This window comes from Manacus candei, unplaced genomic scaffold, assembly GCF_025592945.1.
Source record: "Manacus candei isolate 608988 ecotype Guabito, Panama unplaced genomic scaffold, ASM2559294v1 h1tg000007l, whole genome shotgun sequence".
Taxonomy (NCBI): Eukaryota; Metazoa; Chordata; class Aves; order Passeriformes; family Pipridae; genus Manacus; species Manacus candei.
In genome coordinates, this window is record NW_026138055.1 from 8,741,328 (window position 1) to 8,767,879 (window position 26,552).

Here is a 26,552-nt window from a genome sequence, read left to right on the forward strand (position 1 = left end):
CAGCATAAGCTAATTTTAGGGAATGGCCTTTAACTGCTCTATAAAAGGCTGGGAGTACCCAGGTGAGAGCATGTTGTGACCTTTGAAATTAGACTTTGCTGAGAGAGAGGGGAGATAATGTGCAGCTAAATCACACTCCCAGTGTTTTCTGCTCGGGCTTTTTGAGGCTTGGTCACCTCTCCAACTCACAGCCAAGGAACAGGAGGGCCTAATGGTTCCAGGCAGCATCAGCTCCACACACAAATCGTGGCACAGCTGTCCCAAAATGCTTAGGGAATCATGGAATCCCAGCATCATTCAGGCTGGAAAAGCCCTCTAAGATCATGTCACCCCAGCACTGCCAGTCCCACCACTGAACCACATCCCCAAATGACAGAATTCTTTACGAGAAAGACTAAGCAAAAGCAAAAAACATCATTCTTCTGCAATCCACAGGAGCAGAACAATCCCAAGGAAACTCCCAGGAGCACACCCAACCTGCTGTGTGGCCACAGATGCCAAGTTTTCTGCATGTTCACCCGGAGCCATGTGTTTGTCTCCATGGGTTTGTCTCCACTCGGGGTGTATTTCACATGTTGCCCCTCAGCCAACCTCACCTTCTGCCCCAAAATCTCCAGCTCAACCACCACCCTGCATCCCTCCGAGCCAGGCTGGCTTGGAATCACACAATCACAGACCGGTTTGGGTTGGAAGGGACCTTAAAGATCACCCTGTTCCAACCCCCTGCCGTGGGCAAGGGGTGCCACTCACCAGATCAGGTTGCTCAGGGTCCCATCCAACCCAGCCTAGGGGGGGTGAGGGGGAATTAAATCCCAGAAACCGATGCCATCCATCTCCAGCAGCTGCTAATTCCCGACTTGGGTTGCAAGTCACACCCGGGAAAGCAGGCTCACAACCCTGGGAACTGATACCACAACCTGAGCCAGCCCAACCGAGGACAAAACTTGCAGCAGGACCTGCCAGAAGGGCTGCTGATGGCTTTCCAAAAATAACCCCTGATGCCCATTTACTTCCAGCCACCTAAAAATAGCCCTTCCCGTTGGGATCGATGAGCAGAGCTGACAGGAGCGGAAGGCTCTCATCACTCCACACACACAAGACTAGGGGTGATAAAATACTTTGGAAGTGCAGTGCAGGGAACAATCCCACACTGGCCCCGAGACAGCCAGCTGGATGGGCCTAATGATTCTTCTCCAGCACCAGCTGTGATTGAATTTATTTCCATTTCGTGTGATTAAAGGGACGGATAAAAGGGAGAACAAAATGTCCAAGATTTCAAAAGGCACTAAAAATAAAATGGTTTGTATGGGCTCGGCACCCCACCTTGACAGTTTTCTACATGACAGCCAAGCAGTGCTCAGCAACCCAAAAGGAAGGCACAGGTAATTTATAGGTGGGGAAAACAACGTTAAAATAGTGGCTCAGTCATCAGGAAAACCAACAGCAGGAGCAGATTTGAAGAGCAGGCGCTCCTGACGTCCCTGCCCGCATTCCTGCCCTGAGATCCCTCTCTGCTCGTTCCTCACGGAGCCAAGGTAATTGTTCCCATTGCCTGGCAAGTGGAAATCGATGCTGAGGAGTCCAACAGCTCCTCCTGAGATGTTCCAGCCCACTGAGCTGATCAAAGGGAACCGTTTTCCGGAGCCTGTTCGCGCCTCGCCGGGAGAACGCGCTCCCTCAAAATCCAGACGTGCGAGTTGAGCAGCGGGAGGCCCGGAATTAATCCCTTTATTTAAACATTAACAACCTGAAGCGTCTCTGAGCAATTGTAAAGGCTTTATTAGCAAAGGCAGTGAAAGCCCTGGAGCAGCCAAGTCAAGAGGAAGTCAAGGTTACCTGCAGTCCAAGCATTAACTCTGACAACACAAAACCAGCTCTGGAGAAAATCTGTACCTCAGAGGTGGGAATAAAGAGGAAAGCAACACCTTGCTGCCAGCAGAAGTCTGTGGGCAGCCATGGATGGAGTGAATCCTTCTTACCCAGGAAGGTGACTGGGAGCAGCACAGATGAACCTTGGACAATTTGTCCCTCATCGATTGTCTTCCGAACCCAAGTGACCTGCTTGGTTACCCTGACATCAGCAAGGTTCCTGATGTGGTCTCCTACATGGATATCCAGCAGGAAAACAAGTGACTGGAACAGGAGCCCATGGAGCTGGTGGACCCTCCACCCCAGCAACAAGTCAAAGCTCAAAGCCTGGGAGATTAAATGGGCTGGGTTGACACTAAAAGACATTTTAAGGGACATCCTTTTAAGGACTCCCCCGCTCAGCCACTACACAATCATTTCCCCAAATCCTTTTGTGTATCCAACACACAAGCTGTGCACATCCCACACTGGATCCTGTCTGGTTGCTGTAGTGTGAGAAAAAAATATGGATCAGGTGCTGCCTGAATTCCAGGTATCACCAGGCCTGGCTTTTTTTCTTTTTTTTTCCTTTTTAGAAATGCCTTCTGCTGTTACTGGAAAGTGTAACTATTGAGTTTCACCAAAGTCAAAAGCTCCTCTCAGGTTCATTTCCCTTTCAGCTGCTCCAGCTGCTGCCTTGCCAAAATCCATAGAAGACAAAAATCCATAGTTCCTAGGATTCGCATTTTGAAACGGTTCCAAACGCAGAGCAAAGGTTTCACCTTTAGTGCAGCTGCCACAGCTTTCTCCCTGACTTTGCTGGTCCTGATCCAAATGGAATATAAAATAAAAAAAAAACCCAAAGCACAAGTCAGTGTTTTTGCTGACCAGGATTACCTGGTTTAGCATCAGCAAAACCTTCAAGGACACGGCACAACCACCCGAGTGGAAATCACCAGTGCTGGATGCAGCTCCCTTCAGTCCTCTAAGCCTCTGCTCCTCTGCTGGGCTGATAAACTCACTTTTAGACTCTTCTCATAAAGCTGAAGGCCAGCAAGTGATCTGGTGATTAAATCTGTCACATAATTAGGCCTGATGAACAACTCAAGCCTACTCTGCTGAGCAGAGCAGAAGGCAAGGGCTGAGCTGCTGGTTTTGGGATGTGCTGTGGGATCATCAGGCCTCAGTGACAGATTCCTCAGAGCCACATCTTGTGTTTTGTAGCCTCTCCAAGCCCTGCTGCAGGTTCCTGCAGCCCTCTGCAAACCCTGGCGTGTTTAGTGACCCACTCTGGTGCATCCCTTGGCTCTGGACAACTCGTCCTCCTTCAGCAGCTCAGAATTCGCCTCTTGCCCAGGGTGGCTTTGCAGACCAAGGGTGAGGAGTTGCCCTGATCGATTCTCAGCATCTGAAACGCTCCTGACTCTCTTCAGTCTGAAGAAACACAATGATCTGACCCCCCAAAACCAGCTCTGATCTAAGGGAGGTCATTCTAACATCAACCAGTGGAGGGCAACCACACATGTTCACAACAGGCATCCTCCTCCTGCCTGATGCAGACAAAAAAGGCACTTTATTCCCATTTCCAACCACCACAACAGCTGCTTTATCTTTCCCATTCTGCCTTATTTATGTCTATTCCCTTCCTTGTGACATTTAAAGAGCAGCCCCAAACAGAATCATAAATTGGTCTGGGTTGGAAGGGACCTTAAAGCTCATCCAGTTCCACCCCCCTGCCATGGGCAGAGACACCTTCCACTAGCCCAGGTTGCTCCAAGCCCCGTCCAACCTGGCCTTGGACACTTCCAGGTGATCCATGGTGCCTCTAATTCCCAGGAGGCAGCAGTGCATTCCCTCCTGATCCTTGCATGTTATCTGGAGACAAAAGGCTAAAACAAGCCACTGTTTTGGGAGGTTTGACAAAACAAGCCAAATCAAATAAGGCTTTAGCAAGAGGCAACCCAATATCTTCAGCTGAGAACTGTTTGAACAGTCACAGAGTTTCAGTACAGAGACAGGGTGAACATCAATAACTCTCAAGTCCAGCTCAAGCAGATCTTAAGCAAATAGGAAACAAAACACTCCTTTTCCTTTTCCACCCTGGCAAGCTCAGACTGCCAGAGCCCAGCCCAGCGTGTCCCTGCTCCAGCCAATCCAGAGGGTGACAGAGCTGCTGGGAATGCTCTGAGTGAGCTCCATCAGCCGGAGGCAGAACCCCCCGAGTGTGTCCAGACAAGTCGTGTCGCTGACCCAAGGAGAACCCATCAGCTCCTAAGGAGAATTCATCAGTCACAGCTGGCAACTTGGCCACTGGGAGCGAGGAAACTGCTGGTGAACTGGTTGTAAATAGCAAAGGGATTGGGATATTTTCTCCCTCCTGTGTATTCTGCCTGCCCTGCTCACACAAACCCCTCGGAGTCGGGATGAGCCGGCGCCGACGCTCTCCTGCTTGTTTGGAATCGTGAGGTGGAGGTGAAAGGATGTGCTCAGGAGAGCCCAACAACCCTAACTTTTATACCTTTTCTCCTGCAAGTAATGCCATTCCTCAGCATTTAGCTGGAAAACCCAGGGAAAGGCAGGTGTTTGTGGAAGAGGCTCCAGATGACTCTCCCTGCCAACATTCTGACAGCACAAGGCATTGGTGTGACAGGGGTGAGACACAGGGACCTGCTGGGACAGAAATGGCAATTCAACAACCCAATCAACTCTGATTTTTAAGGATACTCATTTCTTCATCATCATTATGTTCTGTGGTAAAAGTCTCGCTTTACAGTATCAGCCAATCTGGGATGGCTGAAAGAAAAAAAAAAGGAAGAAAGAAAAGGAAGAAAAGAGAGAAAGAGAGGGAGGGAGGGAAGGAGGGAAGGAGGGAAGGAAGGAGAGAAGGAAGGAGGGAAGGAAGGAAGGGAAGGAAAGGAAGGAAAAGGGAGGAAGGAAGAGAGGAAAGAAGGAAGGAAGGAAGGAAGAAAGAAGAGAGAGAGAAGAAAGAAAGAAAGAAAGAAAGAAAGAAAGAAAGAAAGAAAGAAAGAAAGAAAGAAAGAAAGAAAGAAAGAAAGAAAGAAAGAAAGAAAAAAGGAAGAAAGAAAGAAAAGAAAAAGAAAAAGAAAGAAAGAAAGAAAGAAAGAAAGAAAGAAAGAAAGAAAGAAAGAAAGAAAGAAAGAAAGAAAGAAAGAAAGAAAGAAAGAAAGAAAGAAAGAAAGGAAAGAAAGGAAGAAAGAAAGAAAGAAAGAAAGAAAGGAAAGAAAGGAAGAAAGAAAGGAAGGAAGAAAGAAAGAAAGGAAGGAAGGAAGGAAGGAAGAAAGGAAGAAAGAAAGAGGTAGATAGATCTGTGCTTTTCCTCTGGCCTGAGCTAGTTTTCAGTGTCATTATCACTGGAAAAGGGGAAAGAGGGGCTCTGTGGTTTTGGGATGGGCTGCCATGGCCCCCAGGCCTGTTCTCTGCCCCAAGTCCAGCAGGTGTAATCCAGCCACTTCCATGCCCTTCCTCACCTTCCCAAGTACTCTGACCACACCTGACCTGCCCTGGGGATGTGATTCCTGGTGGTGCCAACCTCCAGGATCGTGTGGGTCAGGGGCAGCGGGCCAAGGTCACTTGGCTGGGTGTTACACTCTGGGCCCAGGAGTGTCCCCTCAGGCCCCAGTGACCAGGCTCCTATTCCTGAGCTGTGCATCCACCTGGGAGCAGAGCCCCAGCTGGGGAAGGATTGGGAATCCCAGTGTCCCACTAGTCCACAGCACTCAACAATGAATCAACTCCCAGGAACCACAGGGGGAGGGTTATTACCTCCAGCACCTATGAAAGGAGACACTGAAGTGACAGGCAACTTCCCTTCCCACCTTTTGTGGGGATAACACAAACCAGCAGAGCACAAAGACATCCAAAACACCGTTTATCAAAGCAGCCACAGAGTTCTCTGTCAAAGGAGAGGTTTCACAAGGATGTCACTGGCATGGGCAGATTCCTGGTGAAACAACGAGGGGATGCAAACGACACAGGGCCCTTTCTCCTCACAGGAGAGTCAAAAAGCTTTCAGAGGCTTCATAAAACCAGAGCTGCTCACATGGAACAGCTCAGATGGGAAGGGGGGCAGAGGAAGTGCCTCCCCCCTGCAGCTCTCCAGCAGCAGCTCAGGATTGCACTGGGTGGGGAACACTCTCGGCTCCAGGCACGGGGGGAGCTCAGCAGTTCACAGGATGGGGCCTGTGCTTTTGTTCCTCTCCCTCCCCACACCCTTCTCCACCCTCCCTTTGACAGCCCCAGGAGGAAGGGCTGATGACAACCCAGCACTTCAGTCACTCAGTGCAGGCACAGGGAGCAGCAGGACCCTGCTGGTGACATTTGGGCCACGAGTGAAGTCCCCCAGAGTAATAAACAATCAGGTGAAGAAATCTGGGAAGAAATTACCCAGCACACCTCATCTCCTCGGCCCCCAGGAGATCCATATGAGATGTGTTAATGCATCTGATTATGATCTAAATTATGTACAGAGGCTCCTGCCAAGCACTCGGTGAAGTTTCTTTATTGTTAAGTTGGAAGCTGCTTAAGAACAGTCCAGTCATCACGTTTCAAATTACATTTGGGAAAAAAAAAACAACACATTTTCCTATTTCATTGCTGGCTCAGAAGACAAGGTGGGTGTGGGAGTAGCAGGGGAGGTGGGGACAGAAGAGGAGTCAAACTATTCCCTGTCCTTTATTGTCACCTGAGCTGAGGGGGTTCACTGTACAGACACACCAGAGAATTCCCACATGGCTTTCCAGATGTGGGTTTTTTCCCAGAAGGGGAGTATAAACACCAAGGTTTATGGGAACAAGGGCCCTACAACTTGGAAAGAAAGGGTTTCTAGAAGAATTCTGATGAGAAAGGCTGGGTAAAAAACATGACCTGAGACTTTCAGCACACCTGTGAGGGCCACCTGAGCTGTCACCAGATCACTGGGCTGCTTGGAGGCAGGAGAAAAAGCTGATTTTCTCCCCAGAATGTCACACCAACAGTGGAGCTTTTTAGAAAAATACAGATAAACAACTCCCAGGTTTATATTCAATCCAAGCAAGTCTGGGAGAGCACATATAAATATGCCAGACTGCTAATGCACCTCTTACTGAATCACAGAATGGTTTGGGAGAGAAGGGACCTCAAAGCTCATCCAGTTCCACCCTCTGCCATGGGCAGGGACACCTCCCACTATCCCAGGTTGCTCCAAGCCCTGTCCAACCTGACCTTGGACAGTTCCATGGACTGGGAGCCCACAACCTCTCTGGGTAACCCGTGCCAGGGCCTCACCACTCTTACAGTAAAGAATCTCTTCCCAATATCTAATTTAAAGCAGCAGATCTGGAGGAGATTAGGGACCAGAGCTACCATTTCTAGCCACCACGGTGATGTAGTGGTTTAAACACCAAAAAAAAAATATGCTTTAATGTAGGATCAGAGCCTGGATCCCAGCCAGGCAACAGCCCTGCTTTAAAAGGAAGTATTTATCTCCATGAACACTTCACTGAACAACATGCTCGCTCCTTGAAAATAAAGCCTTGCTAAACAACTGGATTTTAACCTGGAATTCTGCATTGTTGGCATCCTCTGCTGCTGCAGGTAAATCTGATTCCCTCACCCAGCAGGCTGATTTTCTCTCTAAGAAAAAAAAAAAAAAAAGGAATTTTCTCTTTCAGTTTAACGTTGAGGCAAAGATGGAAGAGCACAGCCTGGCCTCAAAGCCGAGAGATCTTTTGAACTCCAAGTCAGCAGGATCTCACAGGAGCTGAGCTCGAGGGCTGCTCTGGAATAAATCAAAAACGATTTACTCTTTCCCTTGAACAAGGCAGGAAAAAAAAAAAAACTCCTCAGATGCACAGATATGAGGCTGAGGGTGAGGAGGCAGCAAAAAAAAATAATAAAAAAGGCAAATTAAGAGGGCCTCGATGGCTTGTTACGGTCCCACAAGCTGAACACTGTCCTGCATGGCTGCATTTCCTGGAGGAAATCAGCAGCACAGTTGCTAAACCTGCTGGAAGAGGTTCAGCCCAGGAACAGATGGAGCAGATGCTCCAAACACAGCACACAAGGACATGGAGCTCCTGGAGAAACCTTCTGACAGCAAGTCAAAGCAGGGGTTTGACCTGGTGCTGTGGCACTGGAGATGCAGCTGGCATTTCTTCACAGATTAGCAGAGTCCAAGGCCAGAAGGGACCTGGAGAGCACCTGCTCTGCTTGTGCTGTATCACAGCCCATTCCATCTCAGGAGCAGGAGTCTGACCTGGCAGCCAAATCCCAACTTCAATTAACTATGGTGGCTCCCAGTAAGAATCCACTGTGGAAGCTACTTCCACCCCAAAATTTGGGCTGGCAGAGAGGCTTTGTGTAGGATGTTACACCTCCTCTGGGTGTCCTGGTGTCCCTCTGCCAGGAAACACCATTCCCTGGAAGAGGCACAAGTGGCTCCGAGCTTCAGCCACTTCACTCTTGACACCTTTGCCCAAGCCCAAACCCATCAGCAGTTCTGACAACACTCCAGAGCCTGAGTTTGCCTGAAGGAGCTCAGCACAGGGCACAAAATCCCATCCTCTGGCTTCCTTACTGGAGTGAGAGGAAAACTGGAGAGGGAGAAATGTGCTGCTGGCAGCAATTCCAGCCTCTGCAGAGAGCTTGGCTCCCAGTCAGCCACACACCCACTCAAGAGCTGTGTGTGAGCACCCTGGACTAATCCTCACAGGGTGAAACAACCCCCATTCCAGAGAGCTTTGGGACATGAGTCTGCCCAAGGAATGATGCTAAAGAAGAAAATATTCGGAGCTCAACTTCCCCCCGAGCCACGAGCGGGGATTTGGATCCCAAGACACTGAGCTGGAGAGCTCAGACCATCAGTGACATTCCACACTGCCCTGAAAATCAGAATTTAAAACTGCTGAAACCAGATCCTTGGGAAATGTCACTTCTTCCCCTGAAGTTCTGCCAAATGAATTTGGCTAAAACTTTCAACAAATAATAGATGATTAAACAGAAGAGCTGATGGCCAAAAAAATATGTAAGGGGCTTGATTAATGCTCTGGGGGTGACGCTGCAATGGTCCTGCCCTATTTTTACAAGTTTTCCTCATCTCACCATTACTTTATAACTGGACTATGGGAGGAGGAGAGTGTTGCCAGAAGGGTGATGAGATATTTTGGTAAAACATGTTCAAACACAGCAAAGGAAGAGGCAACCAAACACCAGGCACGGGACAGAGTGACACTGCAGGGCTCCTTTGTGCCTTACCTGTCCCTCGGCTCCTCAGCTCAGACCTGTTCCATGTCACACATTGACTCCTCCACCACTTGTCTTCTTTCTCCCACCTTTGATCTCGAGGGTTTTTCTCCTGTTTAATATAAAAACACAGACAAAACCACATGTACTTAAGAAACATTTCATGCATGGCCTCGAGGCATCGTGCAGGAGAGGCTGTGGAACAGCACATGGATACAAACACTCCTTCCAGACTTCTCCAAACAGCTGAGGAACTGAGCAACCTGGGCTAGTGGAAGGTGTCCCTGCACATGGCAGGGGGTGGAATGGGATGAGCTTTAAGGTCCCTTCCCTCCCAAACCATTCTGGGATTCAATGATTAATGGCACAGTCGGCCTGTGAAGCTCCCAGAGGTTTGACAGTCTGAGTGTGAGAGGCTGGAGGACATTAGTGAGGACACAGGCCCAGATGGGACAACCTGGAGAAGGGATGTTTCAGATCTCAAAGGGATGAGATGTGGGTCCCCAGTTCCCTGCTCCATCAGCTCTGAGCCAGCTTGAAGGTGTTCTCAGCCCAAAGGTGTTCTCAGCTCCCTTCACAGAAAACCCCTCCTCTACAATACCTGGCAATTAATGGACAGCTCTCAGGTTGGATCCTGGGATCATTTCCCACAAAAGATTAAATAATATTATTAACTCCACTGTCTGTAAGTGCCAAGGTCAGAGAGGACCCACTGAAAGTCACCTGGTCTGACCCATTATGTGACACACCACCAGCTCCACCCGCCAGGTCCAGCCTCAAGCCCAGTAACTCAGAGGGAGTTTTTCATCCAGCTTTTTCCCTGGCTCGAATCCTCTCTCTGCTGCAAACAACTGTCTGATCTCAGAAGCCAAACAGATAAAAAAATTAAAAGAAAATAAGATGCCTTTTGCTAAGAGAAGCCCAAGGCTCCGGGATCATCCTTCAGCGCTGCCGAAGGTGGGATTTCCTTTTGCTTCAGAACAAAAAGGAACATCCTCACCCTGCCTCCATCCTCCTCCACAGCCTCTTGGACAGCCCCAGTGTTGGCAGGCGGCACAAGTGGAGCATCCCAAGCTCCCTGTTCCCACCCCACTCTCACTAATGTGTTCCATACCCAGCCTCTCCCACAACCCCGGCTCTGCCGTCGCTCCCGGCACGGAGCCGGGGCTTGATCCTTAGGGCTGGGGCTGGTTATAAAGTGCTGCTCCCAACCCTCTCACTCAAGCTGGCAAAACGTTTCCCAAGTGCCCACATCCCTAGGACAGCAACAAGGAAGCACATGGTGATGGTGGCTCTGCTCTCCTGGCTGCGGGACGTGATTTCCACCAACACTCGGCTACGGGATGTTTGTAGGAACAACAGCCAGGACCCTTCTATCCCAGACTGCAAAGCTTTTCCCAGAGTTCTCCAGAAACCAGGAGTAAAGATGTTACTCAAGAGCCCCTGAGTATTTCATTCCAGCTGAGGATTTCACTTCAACACGACCTGCAAAAACACACCCTTCAAAACTCTCGCACGCCACGCAGACCCGGCATCTGCTCCCGCCCCTCGAGGTCTGGAAAGGTTTCACTGCAAGCTCTGAATGCTTACAGTTTATAAAATAAATATTTATAGTAATTAAATTATGGGGTTTTTTTCCAAAGCCACCAGTTATTCTGAGTCCCTGAAACTTCAGCCACTCCAGGCAAAGGACCCAAGGAATCGGAGCATCTGGAAATGGGGTGCCCAAATTTGCACCAGCCAAAGGAACCACTCTCCTGAGAACCACAGGATGGTTTGGGATGGAAGAGACCTCAAAGATCATCCAGTTTCAACCCCCTGCCATGGGCAGGGACACCTTCCACTAGAAGGCAGGGAGAAGATTTCCCAGGGAATCCAGGTTGGTTTTTTTTTAAAAGCCTAATTCTAATGTAAGCTCTGGAAACCCCTCAGGCTGCTCATGGGATAAATGCCACCTTATGATAAAAGCAAAGCCTCTTCTCTAATAAACACCATATAACTTATATGATGTCAAAAAATCCAGCACATTTTATTTAATATTTATTTTATTTACTAATACTGTATTTCATATTTCATTCTGACCACTGTCACTGACAGCAGTGACAGCAACCCAGTACAGGCTCACCCCAAAAAAAAAGAGGTGCCTTCTCCCTGCTCCCCATCAGAGAAGCAGTGGCAAGCAGCTGTTACAACTTCATTTCATATTTTATTAGTTTTTACAAGCCAGCCATGCTAAAAGGTTGCACCAGTAATTTAAACTGCACTTGTCAGCAGAAGTGAAGGACATTGTGGGATACATTTGATTCCAGCTCTTTTATTGCTTGGCTCCTCGGAGTGATTCGAGCAGCTTAAGGATTTCAGAGGCACTGTCACAACAGGATCTGGGCCATCACAAGCTGCCATTTAAACACAAAAAAAACCCCAAAACCAAACCCCCAATTTCCAAAGAGCTGGCTGGACCAGCAGAAGCTGTTGAAGACTCAGCACCTCCTGGCTGCCACCAAATCGTTCCCTCGCCGGGACACTTTAAATGTGATTCCCACCTGGCAGAGTGGCTCTGTAAAATGGGGGAAATGCTGATTTTTGCAGCTCTGCCAAACCACAGGAACACACACACAGAGCACTGGGAGCCAGCAGGGCTCTGGCCCACGTCTGCAGGTGACAAGCAGAGGAGCAGAGCACGGCGTGGCTGGAGCTGAGCCAAGCCAGGAAAGCCCCAAACAGCGCTGGCCAGAGGAGGAATGTTTAAAGACTCCCATCTGCTTTCCATCTCAGCAGCATCCCAGGGTTCTGCTGGACTCCTCCACAGATCAAAAAGCCCTTTAATTCACATCAGCCCTTCTCCTCACCATGCCAAGCTGGGAAGAGGTGCTGGTCTCCATCCTCATCCAGCTGCCCTGGACGTGTTGGGGCTGGAGAGGGGAGAACATCCCACTGCTGAGGTGCCTGCCAGAAAAGGACTCAATTCCAGATCCCACTGGGAAAACTGACCCAGAAAAACAGAGGGGGATGTTACTTTGTGGGAGGGTGGAACAAAAGGGGCCATTCTTGGTCAAACAGCACGACCCCAAACCCAGCTCAGGTGACAGAACCACTGAGGGGTTTGGGTCGGAAGGGACCTTAAAGATCATCCAGTCCAAGCCCTGTCATGGGCAGGGACACCTTCTACTACCCCAGGTTGCTCCAACCTCGCCTTGGACACTTCCAGGGATTCAGGGGCAGCCACAGCTTCTCTGGGAATTCCAGCCCAGCCCCTCACCAGCCTCACAGTCAAAAATTCCTTCTCCATCTCACATCTGTCCCTGCAGGGACACCTTCCACTATCCCAGGTTGCTCCAAGCCCCATCCAGCCTGGCCTTGGACACTTCCAGGGATCCAGGGGCAGCCACAGCTTCTCTGGGCAACCTGTGCCAGGGCCTCACCAGCCTCCCAGCCAGGAATTCCTTCCCAATCTCCCATCTCTCCCTGCCCTCTGCCAGTGGGAAGCCATTCCCTGTGTCCTGTCCCTCCAGCCCTTGTCCCAAGTCCCTCTCCAGCTCTCCTGGAGCCCCTTTAGGCTCTAGAAGGGGCTCCAAGGTCTCCCTGGATCCTTCTCTTCTCCAGGAGAACCCCCCCAGCTCTCCCAGCCTGGCTCCAGAGCAGAGGGGCTCCAGCCCTTGGAGCAGCTCCGTGGCCTCCTCTGGACTCGCTGGGATTTTCAGGTTTGGGAGCTTTCCCTTTGAATGCATTAACAGAAGTTTTCCAGGTCACCTTTGCTGCAGAGTTGTCTGGAAGGAGGAGGTGTCAGATGGAGCCTCAGCAAGGGAGTGTCTGTTCCCTGGGAATGGGCTCCGAGCCCTGTGAGCTCCCTGTGCCATCTGCACATCCCATGTTTGGACTCCAAGCCCCACGGACACTCCTTTGATGTGGTGAGCTGGACTCCCAAAGGTCCCTGGAGATCACAGGGATCACATGTTTGGAGCATAAGGACCCCTCCACCCCCTGAAACAGAAGTTTGCTGTTGCTACATTTTTTTAAAGAACATTTAAATTGCTTTTTTTTTTCATGTCTGATGCAGAGAGCAGCCATGGAGAGGTGCCCAGGAAGGCTCCTCTGCTCCCTGGGGAATCCAGCCCTGCTCTCAAACACTTGGTCTCCTCTTGGCCCCCCCCAGCTCTCTGCTCCAACACAAACAGGTAAGACCCACATCCTCCTGGAAATTAAACCTGGCACCTCAGCCACTGACACAGATCCCCTCCTGCCCTGCAGGAAACAGGGATGGGGGATTTGCAGCCCCAGGTGTCCTGGAGCAATCCATGTTCTTGGGGGCTGGGGAAGGCCAAGGGTGGAACAGGCAGAACTGAAGGGCATCTTGGGATATTTAACCATCTCACTTTTCTTTTCTGGCCTCACCTCTTCACCAGCCACAGAAATTTGTCCATTTTCTCCTGCTCTCCTCACAGTGTCCACCAAAAAGCTTTTTCCTTTACCCCCTGGTCACAAAAACATCCCAATCTGCTTCCATCTCACCCTTTCCTGACAATTATCTCCACTTGCTTCCCTATTTTCTCTTTTTTTCAAGGCTCTTATCCAGGCTGGTTTTTCTTCCCCTCCCCTGCCTGCCCCACCATTATTTTTCCTCACTGTGCTACTCCATATCTAAAATTTGTTTTCAGTGGGTTATTTAAGCTCATTGTCCTGCACTAAGGCAGACAAATACTGCAGCCTAACACAGGAATATGCCTATGGAAAATCATTCCTGGGATGCAACACTCTCACCCAACCCAAGCAAGACATGGGAACAACACAAGCTCAGATCCAGAGCTCCCAAAAGAATTCCTGGCACCCCTTCCAGCAGAAGTTTGGACAACACAAAACATTAAATAAATAAAACATCAATATGAAGAGCAGAAAGTTTCCCAGGCTAATACAGGCAACATATCCCATAAAACTGGGAATAAACCCACCTGGGCCCATTAACTGTAGGATTGTTTCTGCAGAGGTTACCCAGCACACCAATACTCTGGAAAAGAAGGTGGAAAAGAGCTGGAAATGAAGGAGTGTTTGGGGATCCCGTTGTTATGCCAGAGTGGGATAAGGCAGGAGGGGCCTATAAGGGGAGAAAACCCCAGAGAGCTCCTTCCTCCCTTCCACTTCAGCAAACAAAATCCCACAAACAGGGAAATTAAAACCTGTCGCTGCAAGCTGAGAGAAAATCCAAGAGTTTAAGATCCTGCTGCGAGAAAGGAATTTTAAAAGGCTCGTGAAGGATAAACCATTAAGTTTCTTCCCTAAACCTGAATACAAACAATTGATTTCCCAGAAACAAATTGGGAAATTATCCTGCCCCACCCCCCCTTCAAGAGTCAAGTCCAAGCTTGTCAGCAAAGGATTAGTTTCTCCTGCCTTCTCCTTAACCTTTACCTGCACGGGCTTTGCCAGGCTGGGCTCAGACTCCTGATCCAAAGTCAGGCAGGTTGGAGGGGCCCCAAAAGCTGCTGATTCACCGGAAGGGAAAGGGATTTGAGCTAATAATTTACCTGGCAGAGGACTGGGAGCTTGCCAGCACCCCAGGCAGGGTGCAGCTCACGCTGGAGGCTTTCTTCTGAAAGGTCTGGGTGTCCTCAGCCACCAACTCCAGAAGCCACCACTTCCCTTTGATGTCTCCTGACCTTTGGATGGCCAAGGGACATCCAAACCCCAAAGGGATGAGGATCCTCTTTAAAAATCCCTAAATCCCCTCAGCCTGCCAATCAAGCTGATATGATAGTGAGGGCTTTGTATAGGGAGAGGGGCTTGGCATCAGAAAAGGAGGAATGCACAGGGATGTCCATCCAAGTGAGGATGGACAAGGAACACAGGACATTTACTGTGCCACTGTTACTCCTACCATTTATCAACAAGGAGCAACAAGACAAAATTTAGACTGGATGTTAGGAACAATTCCTTCCTGGAAAGGGTTGTCCTGCCCAGGGTAGTGGTGGAGTTCCCATCTCTGGAGGGATTTAAAATCCCTGTGGATGTGGTGCTTGGGGACATGAATTAGTGGTGGCCTTGGCAGTGCTGGGGGAACAGTTGGACTTGGTGATCCCAGACGGCTTTCCCAACCTAAATAATTCTTACTTTTGAGGGGAAGGAAGGGAAAGAAGGAGTTTTTTTCCCCCTTATATAACTCAGAAACGCTTTCATTAAGAAGCCACTTCCCCCAAGCTTTGGAGGCTCAAGACGTTCAGGGATAAAAAGTGGACCTTCAAACTGAGGTTCTCCCTCTTTCCCTGAAGGCCACAGTTGGGAATATTACAAACTCTTTTCACCTTAAATCACTTGAGTGGCACAAAGAATCAGCAGGACAGTGAGGGATGCTCAGCACGGGCAAAGTAACTGCTGCAAAGAGGCACCACAGGCACAGCTCTTCCCTCTTCCACAGGAAGAACACAAAGAGGAGCAACAATTTCCTTCCAGAAAAATGCCTGCTGCCAAAATTCATTCAGAAGGAAGTGGTCCAAGCAAGAACTTCCAGCATTTTACAGTGCAAAACCACCCTCTGTTTCCTGGTGGCACTTTGCTTTCACAGCAAAAACGGTGCCTTCGGGAAAGGGAATGGAAATTCCCAGGAAATCTAGTTGCCTGCTTCCACACAAAGTACAACTTCCAAAGATGCATCCAAAGAGGCAGCAGATCCATCCCTTCCTGGGAATTTGCTCCAATGATTAATCACAGCTCTACTTTTTACTGTCCCTTCCAGGTGGTTGGTGCTTCTCCCCGTCCTCTCCGAAGGACTCGGCAGGATCCAGCACCCTCTTCCCACAGCAGGGACTCGTGTCCCAATCTCTCTCCTGACCCATACACACTGAGAGAATTCCAAAGTTCAAGCCTAGATATTTTCCCTCTGATTCAATTACTGCCCTGCTGCTTCTTCCCCGGGATCTGTAGCTTTTCCCACGTCTATTTTAGAATTCCAACACGGGAGCTAAATAAGCTTTTTCCACCAGCATTTTCAAAAATGCAGTTTTTTGGAAGTAAAAACATCCTTTGCTCCTATTTCCCAGTTCACATGTCCATAGATGGCATCAAACACTTCTTATTCTGGGAGCTCAAGCAGTGAGTGGCTGCTCGGTGCAGCCACAAGGACCTTTCCACAGTGACTGTTCCTGGAGTTTTTCTGGACTGTTTTTCTGCCTCTTTCTCAGGCACAGCCCACTCTGCTCAATCCTCCCCCTCCAGCTTACAACTCATCTGGATTATTACTCCAAGTCATATTTATCATATTCTTGTAAGGATTTATTACTCCACCAGATCTGGGAGCTCCACAGATTTCCTTGGCAAGGCCTCTGTGCTTGAGGAAAATCCCAACAGCAGCCAGGATGTGCTACTCCCAGGAACTCCCAGGATCACATTTACAGCCCCACAGCTTTACCACAGCCTTTGCATGACTTTTATTTCCTCTCCTGATGGAAAGAGAGCAGAGACAGGGGCTCACACAACCCTCATGACAGCTTTGATGCTGCCCAGTCACACAAAAATGGGTCCTCTCGGAGCAGCTCCCCCCTCTCAGCACAAATCTCACCCTCAGCTGCTTTTCACTACAGACAAGAGAAAACTGATTAAGCAGAAGTGGTCCTTAGAAAAATGAATCTGCTTATCTGCCACCTATCAGACAAAAATTACCTGAAAAACTGCCCTTTGTCACCACGTGAACAACGCCTGGTGCCACCAGCAAGGATGCTCAACTCTGTAACTTCAACAAGTGCAAGAGCTTTATTACAAGGTCCTTAAAGTCCAGAGTCCTGTTGCATTTTGACACCAGATCCATCTTTCAGTCAAGCAGGCTGGTTGCTGGTTTGTTTTGTTACACAGGAACACCTCATGCAATTACTAATTCCTGCTGGGTGAGTTTTGCAGAGGTATCTGTTCATCTCAGGCATCCTGGGGTTAAAGGGTTATTTTATGGGGAAGATGGGCACAAAATTCTGCCCCTCTGCCCCACTCAGGTGAGACCCCACCTGCAGAGCTGCCTCCAGCCCTGGGAATCCCAATATGAGAAGAACAGGGAGCTGCTGGAGTGAGTTCAGAGGAGGCCACGGGGATGCTCTGAGGGCTGGAGCCCCTCTGCTCTGGAGCCAGGTTGGGAGAGCTGGGGGGGTTCACCTGGAGAAGAGAAGGATCCAGGGAGACCTTGGAGCCCCTTCCAGAGCCTAAAGGGGCTCCAGGAGGGCTGGAGAGGGACTTGGGACAAGGGCTGGAGAGAGAGGACATAGGGAATGGCTTCCCACTGCCAGAGGGCAGGGAGAGATGGGAGATTGGGAAGGGATTCCTGGCTGGAAGGGTGGTGAGAGGCTGGGCTGGAATTCCCAGAGAAGCTGTGGCTGCCCCTGGATCCCTGGAAGTGTCCAAGGTCCCACCCCCTGCCATGGGCAGGGACACCTTCCACTAGCCTAGGTTGCTCCAAGCCCCACCCAACCTGTCCCTGAACACTCCCACATCTCTGTGTAGTTATATTTTATCACCTTCACCACCACACACACATACAGATTTTCACACACACAGACAGGACCCCAAAAAACCAGATCCAAAAAAACCAGGGTCTCCAAAAACACACACTGCTCTGGGAATGGCATTTCTGAAGAGACTGTTTTCCAGCAGCTTCCCCAAAATGACGCACTCTGTGGGAACAGCAAGGACAGGATCCAACCCGAGGGTGGTATCCAGGGATGCTTCAGCAACACAGCTTTTCTCCCTCCTCCTCCTCCTCCTCTAATTCCCTGCCCCCTGTTCCCCCACTTGTTTCCAAATTGGCCCAGCTTTGGTGGATTTTTATGGGAACTGCAAAAGAGACATCTGCCAAACATCAAATCACTGCTCCCAGGGGCAGGGGCACCGTGACTTGAAATGGTCACTGGGCCTTTATTCCTATTTCTTTTTCATTGTTAAAAAAAAAAAAAAAGGTTATTTTCTCAGTCCCCTTCTCCAAATCAGCTGAATGGTTTGCATTAGAACCTTCCCAAAAAGCACATCTCCCAGTTGGAAAGTTCTAGCTGAGTTTTGACAAAAGATAGGCAGCTGAAAATGGGATTTTCGAACACAAGCAAAGCTTAGGAATTCCCCTCTCCCAGATAAAAAACTCCATCAATCCCCTCTCAGGGCTCTTTACTCACCTTTCTCTGCTGGTTTGTCTTGCTGCAATACCCAATTTAGCTACATTGGGAAAATACCTCAATATTTTAGTTGTCCATAAAACTCAGCACACCAGTAGTGCTTTGCATCCCAAAACATGGGGTTTAGGTCCTGGTTTTAGATCCTGGTTTCACACAGACACCATAAAAAGTGCATTTTAATCCAAATTCTCCTTAGTTGCCCTTCAGTCCAGGCACAGACCACCAGCAGGATTTCTGAGCAGGCAGAACACAAATCCATGACAATTAACATTTCCATAATCAGGATTTCACGTTCCTCAGAAGCAATTTGGGGTTTGGGTTTGGGGTTTTTTTAAGGTCTCCAGCAAATCCTGAAGCTGGGGATGAAGGAGAAGATGGGCTGGTCAAACACAGCCAGACACCTTGATGTTTTACATGATCCTTGCCCAACTCTGCTTCTCCACATCCAAGCTGCAAAAAAATCCCCTATCCCAAAAATCAGATGACCAAGCCCACCAGGAATAAGGAGGAATCAGAAGGGAGGGAGATAAAATCTGACACTGCCAGGCTTTGCAGCTCATTACTTTTGGCAGCAGGGGCTCCCCAGGAGGTCCCATGAAGCAGGAATGACTCAATCAAGGGCTCTCCAAGGGGTGAGGGAGATGCTCATGAATAACAGCATCAAATCAGAGCTGGGAAATCAGTGGCACCCTAAGGAAAATTGACGGGATCAGCTGGTAAATCCTGAGGCTGTTAAGTGGAAAGCCTTGCTCCTGCCTCATCCCACAAACCCAATTGCCCTGAGCAGAGCTGGAGGCACAGGGAACGCTAAAAAGGCAAAATTGGAGGGGGCTGGTTTCCAGAAGTCTGTGGAAAACTGATCCACCGCCTTTGGATAGAGCTGTGCTGGTGTGGAGCGGGTGAACTCCGGGATCACCAACCCTGCAGGTGCCAAGGAGTCACCAGAGGAGGGGCAGGAGGGGATGGGTGAGCAGATTGAAGCACTGCCAGCCCATGGGCAACACTCAGACATGGCACTGCCCTTCCACAGGGAGGTGCTGCCCTGCTGTGTCCAGCTCGGGGATCCTCAGCACAGGAGAGACATGGAAGTGCTGGAGCGAGTCCAGAGGAGGCCACGGAGATGCTCCAAGGGCTGGAGCCCCTCTGCTCTGGAGCCAGGCTGGGAGAGCTGGGGGGGTTCACCTGGAGAAGAGAAGGATCCAGGGAGACCTTGGAGCCCCTTCCAGTGCCTAAAGGGGCACCAGGAGAGCTGGAGAGGGACTTGGGACAAGGGCTGGAGGGACAGGACACAGGGAACGGCTTCCCACTGCCAGAGGGCAGGGAGAGATGGGAGATTGGGAAGGAATTCCTGGCTGGGAGGCTGGTAAGACCCTGACACAGGTTGCCCAGAGCAGCTGTGGCTGCCCCTGGATCCCTGGAAGTGTCCAAGGTCAGGCTGGACGGGGCTTGGAGCAACCTAGGATGGTGGAAGGTGTCCCTGCCCGTAGACTGGATGACCTTTAAGGTCCCTTCCAACCCAAACCATTCTGGGATTCGGCGATTCCAAGGCAGGAGTGTGTCTGCACAACTCCAGGCACACTTGATTCCCCAAGTTACAAAGCACATTTTTTGAGTTCATCTCCTTTTCAAGCAAAGCTGGACAGTGACATCACGGCCACCGAGCTCCTCGTGCATCACTGAGCGCTGCAAAATCTGCGACGACTTCAAATTCTTTCCCGTTAACACATTCCCCTCATTATTCTTCCCCAAATGATCCATACTGGAAATTTATGTCTGACCCTGTATTAAAATCCACTGTAACTGTGTCTCTGAGCATGTCCTGGAGCTTAAACATCGGGTCTTAGGAGGCTGCTGAGAGTCATTTTCTAGTACATTGGGAAGGACAAACTGTTTTTACGAGTGTGTGTTTTACAGTCTGTTTTTTCAAATTAAACCTAAAACAGTTCCCAGATGGAAGCTGTATCATTCCTACTTCAATCTAAAGAATATTTCATTTTAAAAAATATATATATAAAAAAAAAAAAAGTAGAGGCAAAGCTTCAGAAAATCTGACTCCACAGAAAGGCCGACAGTGTTTGGTGTTGCTCAGGGAGGACTGGGAGGGATGGTGAAAAAAAGCCTTGAGTTGTTTTTTTTTCCTCTTTTTTTTTTGGAGCAAAAGATTCAGATAATAAGGAAATACTTGCAAAATGGTGGCAGCAAAGTTTGTCCTTAATTCCACAATGTGTGCATCAGACTGTGGAAAATTTCTTTACAAAGCTCCAGGCGCCCGTGAGGCAGCTGGAGTGGGAAAAGGATTCCCTTGCCCTTGGTGTTCTTATCCAGTGCCTCCAAGAAGCTTTCCTTCTGCAAATTGATATTTACCATTATTTTTAAGTATCCCATACAGCTCTAACATGGCTCTAAATGCTCCTTCCAACTCATAGCACCTTCACAAGAAACAACCTCCAGAGCCTGAATTTAACTTTCAACGTGGATCAGTGGAGGATGGTCCAGCTCCTCTCCGATTCTGGTGCTGGGGAGGTGAAGCAGATCCAACTACTTTTGTCACAGAAAGTAATACTTGGAAAAGCAGAGAACAGGAGAAGGCAGAGGAAATAAAACCAGGATGTCTGGAGCTGTATTCCTGTAGCACATGAGGGTAGAAGTGCAACGAGCACCTGGCTGGATCTGCACCTGCCGGGTATTGCAGAGACCACAGGTATTTATAATTTGGTGAGGACAAACTTAGGAGTGGTTTGGTTACAGGAGCTCTGCCAGAGCCAGTTCCCTTGGGATCACCAGGGAACAGAGCAGAAACAAATCCATGTGCTTAGAAAGAAATGCTTGGGAGGAACTAGAAGCAGATTCAAATTCCCTCCCCCCTTTCCTCTCCTCGTTTCCTCCCCATGCACCTCATCTCCTACCTGTCCATGCTGCCCTTGCTCCAGTTCCTGGCTCCTACTCCAATCCTCTTAAATTCCTCATCCATTACAGGATCACAGAAGATCATGAGTGGGAAGGGACCCACAGGGATCATTGAGTCCAACTCCTGGTCCTGCCCAGGACACCCCAACAATCCCATCCTGTCCCTCAGAGCGTTGTCCAAACACTCCTGGAGCTCTGGCAGCCTTGGAAGTGACCATTCCCTGAGGATCCTGTTGCAGTGCCTGACCACCCTCTGGGGGAAGAACCTTTTCCTGATATCCAGCCTAACAATTTCAGGCAGTGCAGTCAGGAGTGGCAACATCAGCTTATCCCACACTTGCTCCCTCCTAAAATTGATTTTCCAACCACACAGTCACATTTCACCTTCCAAGTGGCTGCATCTTTCCAGTATTCACAGTCCTCACCTCAGCAGGAGCAGGGAGCTGTCCCTGGAACTGGGATTCAGCACAGCCATCTCCAAGCAGGGATTTTACCCCTCCCCAAGTCACCAAACCCACAAAAATCCCAGAACAGGTTCTTTAAACCCCAACCTCACGTGAGGCTCTGCCAGCAACCACAGCACAAAGCACAGGCTTCCATATTCATTTCTGCCCCCTGAAATCCCTGGGACACAACAGGACCAGAATAATAACACCAATTACAGACATTTGATGTAGTAATTTCAGAGCCAATTAACATAATGAACCTCCATCTCTCTCAGATAAGGAATCTCAGAACAGCCGAGTGAGAGGTGAGGGGCTGAAGCACAGAACAAAGATTTCCAGATTTCCACACAGTTCTTCCTCAAAAAAAAAAAAACCAAAAACATTCTCCAGCCCCTCTGGCTCCAAAAGGAGACCCAGGGTGTTTGTTATCTATATTTTGATGGCACACAGAGGGATTAGAGCTGGAAGCTTTTTATACCAAAGCTCCAAAGCTTGATATTATTCTGAGGCAGGAGGGCAGTGAGAGGGTCTTGCAGCAAAAGAAGGGAATAAGCAGCAAGTCCTGGGTGGGAAGCAGCACATTCCACCTGGTGCTGATAGAGAATCACCTGCCCTAGAGGAACAGATCCATCCCTCTCGTGGGGAATACCTGGAATCACGTGTGCTGTTTGCTCCATGCTGTGCCCTCTGCAGAAGGGGGTCAAACAGCTGTGAAGGACCCACTCAACACACATTTGGGACACTCCAATCCATCATGGAATGGTTTGGGTTGGAAGAGACCTTAAAGATCATCCAGTTCCAACCCCTGCCATAGGCAGGGACACCTTCCACTAGCCCAGGTTGCTCCAAGCTCCATCCAACCTGGCCTTGGACACCTCCAGGGATCCAGGGGCAGCCACAGCTTCTCTGGGAATTCCAGCCCAGCCCCTCCCCACCCTCCCAGCCAACAATTCCTTCCCAATCTCCCATCTCTCCCTGTCCTCTGGCAGTGGGAAGCCATTCCCTGTGTCCTCTCCCTCTAGCCCTTGTCCCAGTCCCTCTCCAGCTCTCCTGGAGCCCTTTTAGGCACTAGAAGGGGCTCCAAGGTCTCCCTGGATCCTTCTCTTCTCCAGGTGAACCCCCCCAGCTCTCCCAGCCTGGCTCCAGAGCAGAGGGGCTCCAGCCCTGGGAGCATCTCTGTGGCCTCCTCTGGGCTTGCTCTAACAGATCTGCATCTTCCTTGTGCCAAGGACTCCAGTTCTGGAGGAAGAAAAACCTCACACTCACATTCAGGGCACTGAGTGGTGGGGAAAGGGGTTATTTACAACTTCTTCTGGTGACAAACCTCTCTGCCAAATCAGTCACAAGACTGTTGATGGTTTGTGGGGTGAACATGAGAACTCCCCACAGATATGGGACAACAAACCATCCCACTGACCAGGCCAGCAGGTGCTGGAGCTGTCCAAGTCTATCCATTAGGGATAACCTTGATTCCTCCAGCCACACATGCAGCTCTGAGACCCACAGCAGCCCAGGAAGGGCCTGGAGGGTGGCAAAGCTCAGGCTGCCAGCGTGACACGGGCTGATAAGGCCACACTGCAGTGATGTGGATTTCCTGCTTTTGAAGCTGCAGAAACTGTTTCATTTTTTTTTTCTTTTCTTCAAAATTAACTGAAAAGAGTCAGGGTGGTGAGTGCAAAAAAGAATGAGATCAGGGTGCATGGACTCTACCCACAAACTGAACATGTCTCGTCAACCACCATTCCTTGCCCAGGACACTTCCCTCCTTTGCTTCCAGCTCCACCACAATCCTCATTTCATTTCTCAGGCATTTCCATGCAGATTTGTCCTCTCTCTCATCAGAGAAGTGCTCCAAGAGGCTCCATTAGATGGATTAGGATTTCCTCCTTCTTTGTGCAGAGTCACCCCAAAATGCTCATCCTTGCTGAGACACTACGCAGGAGACCCACAACACCCACAAAAACAAGGCAGCCTGACAAAACCAAGTAATAAACATAAAATATCCAAAACATTGGCTAAGCCTAACCCAGACATTTGGAAGGCACAACCTGCCTGTGGCAGGGGGTTGGAACAACATGATCTTTAAGGTCCCTGCAAACCCAAACCATTCTGTGATTCTAGGATTTCTCCTCTTGGGCAGAAAGGCTCCATCACATTTAATAACCATAAATCTCACAGTTCCTCAAATAACATGCAGTGTAGACACACAAAATATGAGTCTAAGCTCGTGCAAAGAACAAAGTTTCATGCACTAAAGCTTGTGCTCTGTCACAGGAAACCACAGCAAACTCTACCCCACGGATCCAGCAGGGGACGAGCACCAAGGATGTGTTTCAATGAGCACAGAGTTCACAAACTGATCCAAAGAACATCAGGTTTCATCTTAAGACAACAAGGTCCCACCAGCACAACCTGTGTGCTGGAATGGCCACAGCTAAGCCTTGGGTTAAGCTGTGGTTGCCCCATCTCTGGAAGTGTTCCAGGCCAGGTTGGACAGGGCTTGGAGCAACCTGGGACAGTGGGAGGTGTCCCTGCCCCTGGCAGGGGGTTGGAATGAGATGAGCTTTAAGGTCCCTTCCAACCCAAACCATTTGGGATTCTGTGTTTCTAAGCTCAGCCATCACCTCCAAGTTGTTGCATTAAACACAGGAAACAGGAGTTTTGATGTTTATTTGGGTACAGACCAACGGGGAACCTCTCTGAACGTGTCCCCCCTGCTCCTCTGGCATCCCCTCAGTGCACAACCAGCAGCACCAATCACCAGAACTCCCAGCTACCTGAAGGCAGTAATTGGGCCAATTAAGGCAAGGCAGAGCTAAATGACTTGCCCAGAAGGGCCACAGAAGGCAGAGAAATGAGTGGTGTTTAGGAGTCTTGTTTCCAGCCCTGGCAGAACCCCCACAACACCGATTCACGTGGGGGCCGACGGGACAAAGTGCTGGCACCTCCAAACCTGCTGTGGGGTGACAAAGCTGTGCTGCAGCCAGAACCACCTTCCTCCCCATTCCCTCCCTCTCTGCCCACAAAGACAAGGGTTGTGCTGGCTGACTGACTTCAGGCAAGATGCACAACTTGACTTAAAACAGAGAGAAACCCAAGCAGGAGTCCCTCAGCCCCAGTGCTCAAGGGCACCTGGGGACGGTGAGGCTCCCTGACCACACGGATTCCTTGGGAAAGCACTGCAGGGAGAAGAGCAGGATAAAGCTTACAGGACTGGACTGGCTACAATTCAGGTATCCTGATACTCCAGTTACCCTGGAGACAGGAATAGCTAATTAATAAGGAGCCATGGGATCTAAGTGAGCAGCTAGATATTTAGGATTAATTTAATTACTTCACCTCACAAGCACCCCCAAGTTCCAGCAACAAGAGATTCTCTGTACAGCATCCCCCAGTACAGCAATACTTACACCTCCTGTACTCCAACCCCTCCTGCAGCTCTTGACATCTCCAGTGGGACAGATTTCCCTGGGAGAGGTTTCTGGCAGCGTTAGGATGTAATAAAAAAGGAAATTCATGAATTGGCTGAAGCAATTGGAGGGAGATTTGTGGCCATAGCAACATTACTATAATCAATGCTGCAGGGAACAAAAGCCACTTTGATCGTGCTGTTCCCACTCTCCCAACCCCACCCTTAAGGCTGGATAATGCCATCCAGACACCCTCCAGCCCCCCCAAATGCCCTCATGAGCTCTCCCACTCACTATCCCTGACATGAAACCACTGAAAAGGGGATTTAAAGCGACTTTGAGAGGTTGTTCAGCGCATCCATCATCCAGGCAGACTATCCCAAGCAACCACCCTCCTGTGCTGGTTTAGGAAGGGGAAATTCCACACGGCTGAGGACACTAATTGTGCTGGTAACAACAAACAAACAACTCACCCCGGGTTTATGGCCGGTCGGTGCCACGTGGCTGCAGCTCCTGTTTCCCTTCTTACCTCGCTACACTTGTTTACTCTGAAACTCATCTAGAGCATCTTTAGGCTCGGATCATCGCCTAACTGGGGGGGTCTAAACTCCACTCAGGCCTGCAGGCACTGCTGCCATGCAAATAAAACAATTAAACCAAAGCACTGAGGAATTAATCTACCAAGCTGCCTTGCCTGCTCCCTGTGCCGTGTGGCTCCCACAAGGAAGACGCCTCCGGAGAGGCCGCTCTGCCCAGAGAGCCGAAGGCAGAGATTCCTATTAATGCTCCCACTATTTTTAGCCTCACAAATCAGGGGGAAGCTGACTTGTGCTTCCTGCCCCCGGACACAACATCTGGGCTCTTTATGGTCACTCAGGCTCTTTTCCCACAGCGGCAGAGCCTGGAATGTGGCAAGGTGGAGCGCTGGAAGGAGGGGGGGGGGGGAAGAGGCAGCGAACTTTCCAAATTAGTAGCAAAGAGCAGTAATTCCACAGCTGGGATAACTCAGCAGCAGTGATTACAATCTGTCCTCTTAATTTGGCCCTGCAGTTTCTATTAGAGGCACAGTAGGAGGGAATTCCTGCACAGGAGTTAAAGCCAGGGCCGGGTGTCGGGTGACTGGGGTTTGATTCCCAGCTGTGCCTCAGACCTTCTGCGCAACCTCAGGGAATTCGCTTCATCTGCTCCGGTTCCCTGGCTTGCAGCATTCCTTGGGAATTCACCAGGGATCTCACGGGTCACAAATAGCAACTGAGAGTAGAAATATGATCGAGAGCAACTTCCTGGCAAGAGGGAGGCAAAAGCATCTCACACGTTTGTTTGTAACGCCACCGAAAAGATGCAATGACACAAAATTGATGGATCGGCGCCTTCCGACCATCCCAGTTTTATAGGGAGGAAAGGGAACAGCCATGCTGAGCCACAGCCCCACACTACCAGGGAATTTATTTGAGGACATATGCCTTGAGAGTCTCAAAAGATAATCTTGGGAGACAGGAAAAACGAATCACCTTGTGCTGCTCTGGCTTAAATCACGTCACGGCTCTGGCTCTCAAAGAACATCTGAG

General features: G+C 49.7%; 1 protein-coding gene across 2 annotated transcripts in view; it reads right to left on the reverse strand.

The window, feature by feature from the left end:
- Positions 1 to 26,552, reverse strand: part of EXTL3 (exostosin like glycosyltransferase 3) — a 130,734-nt gene that overhangs the window by 39,127 nt on the left and 65,055 nt on the right. For both annotated transcript variants that reach the window (XM_051811988.1, XM_051811980.1), the window contains exon 3: positions 9,100 to 9,199. The gene's annotated coding sequence lies outside the window, so the exon portion shown is untranslated. The remainder of the gene's footprint in view (positions 1 to 9,099; positions 9,200 to 26,552) is intronic.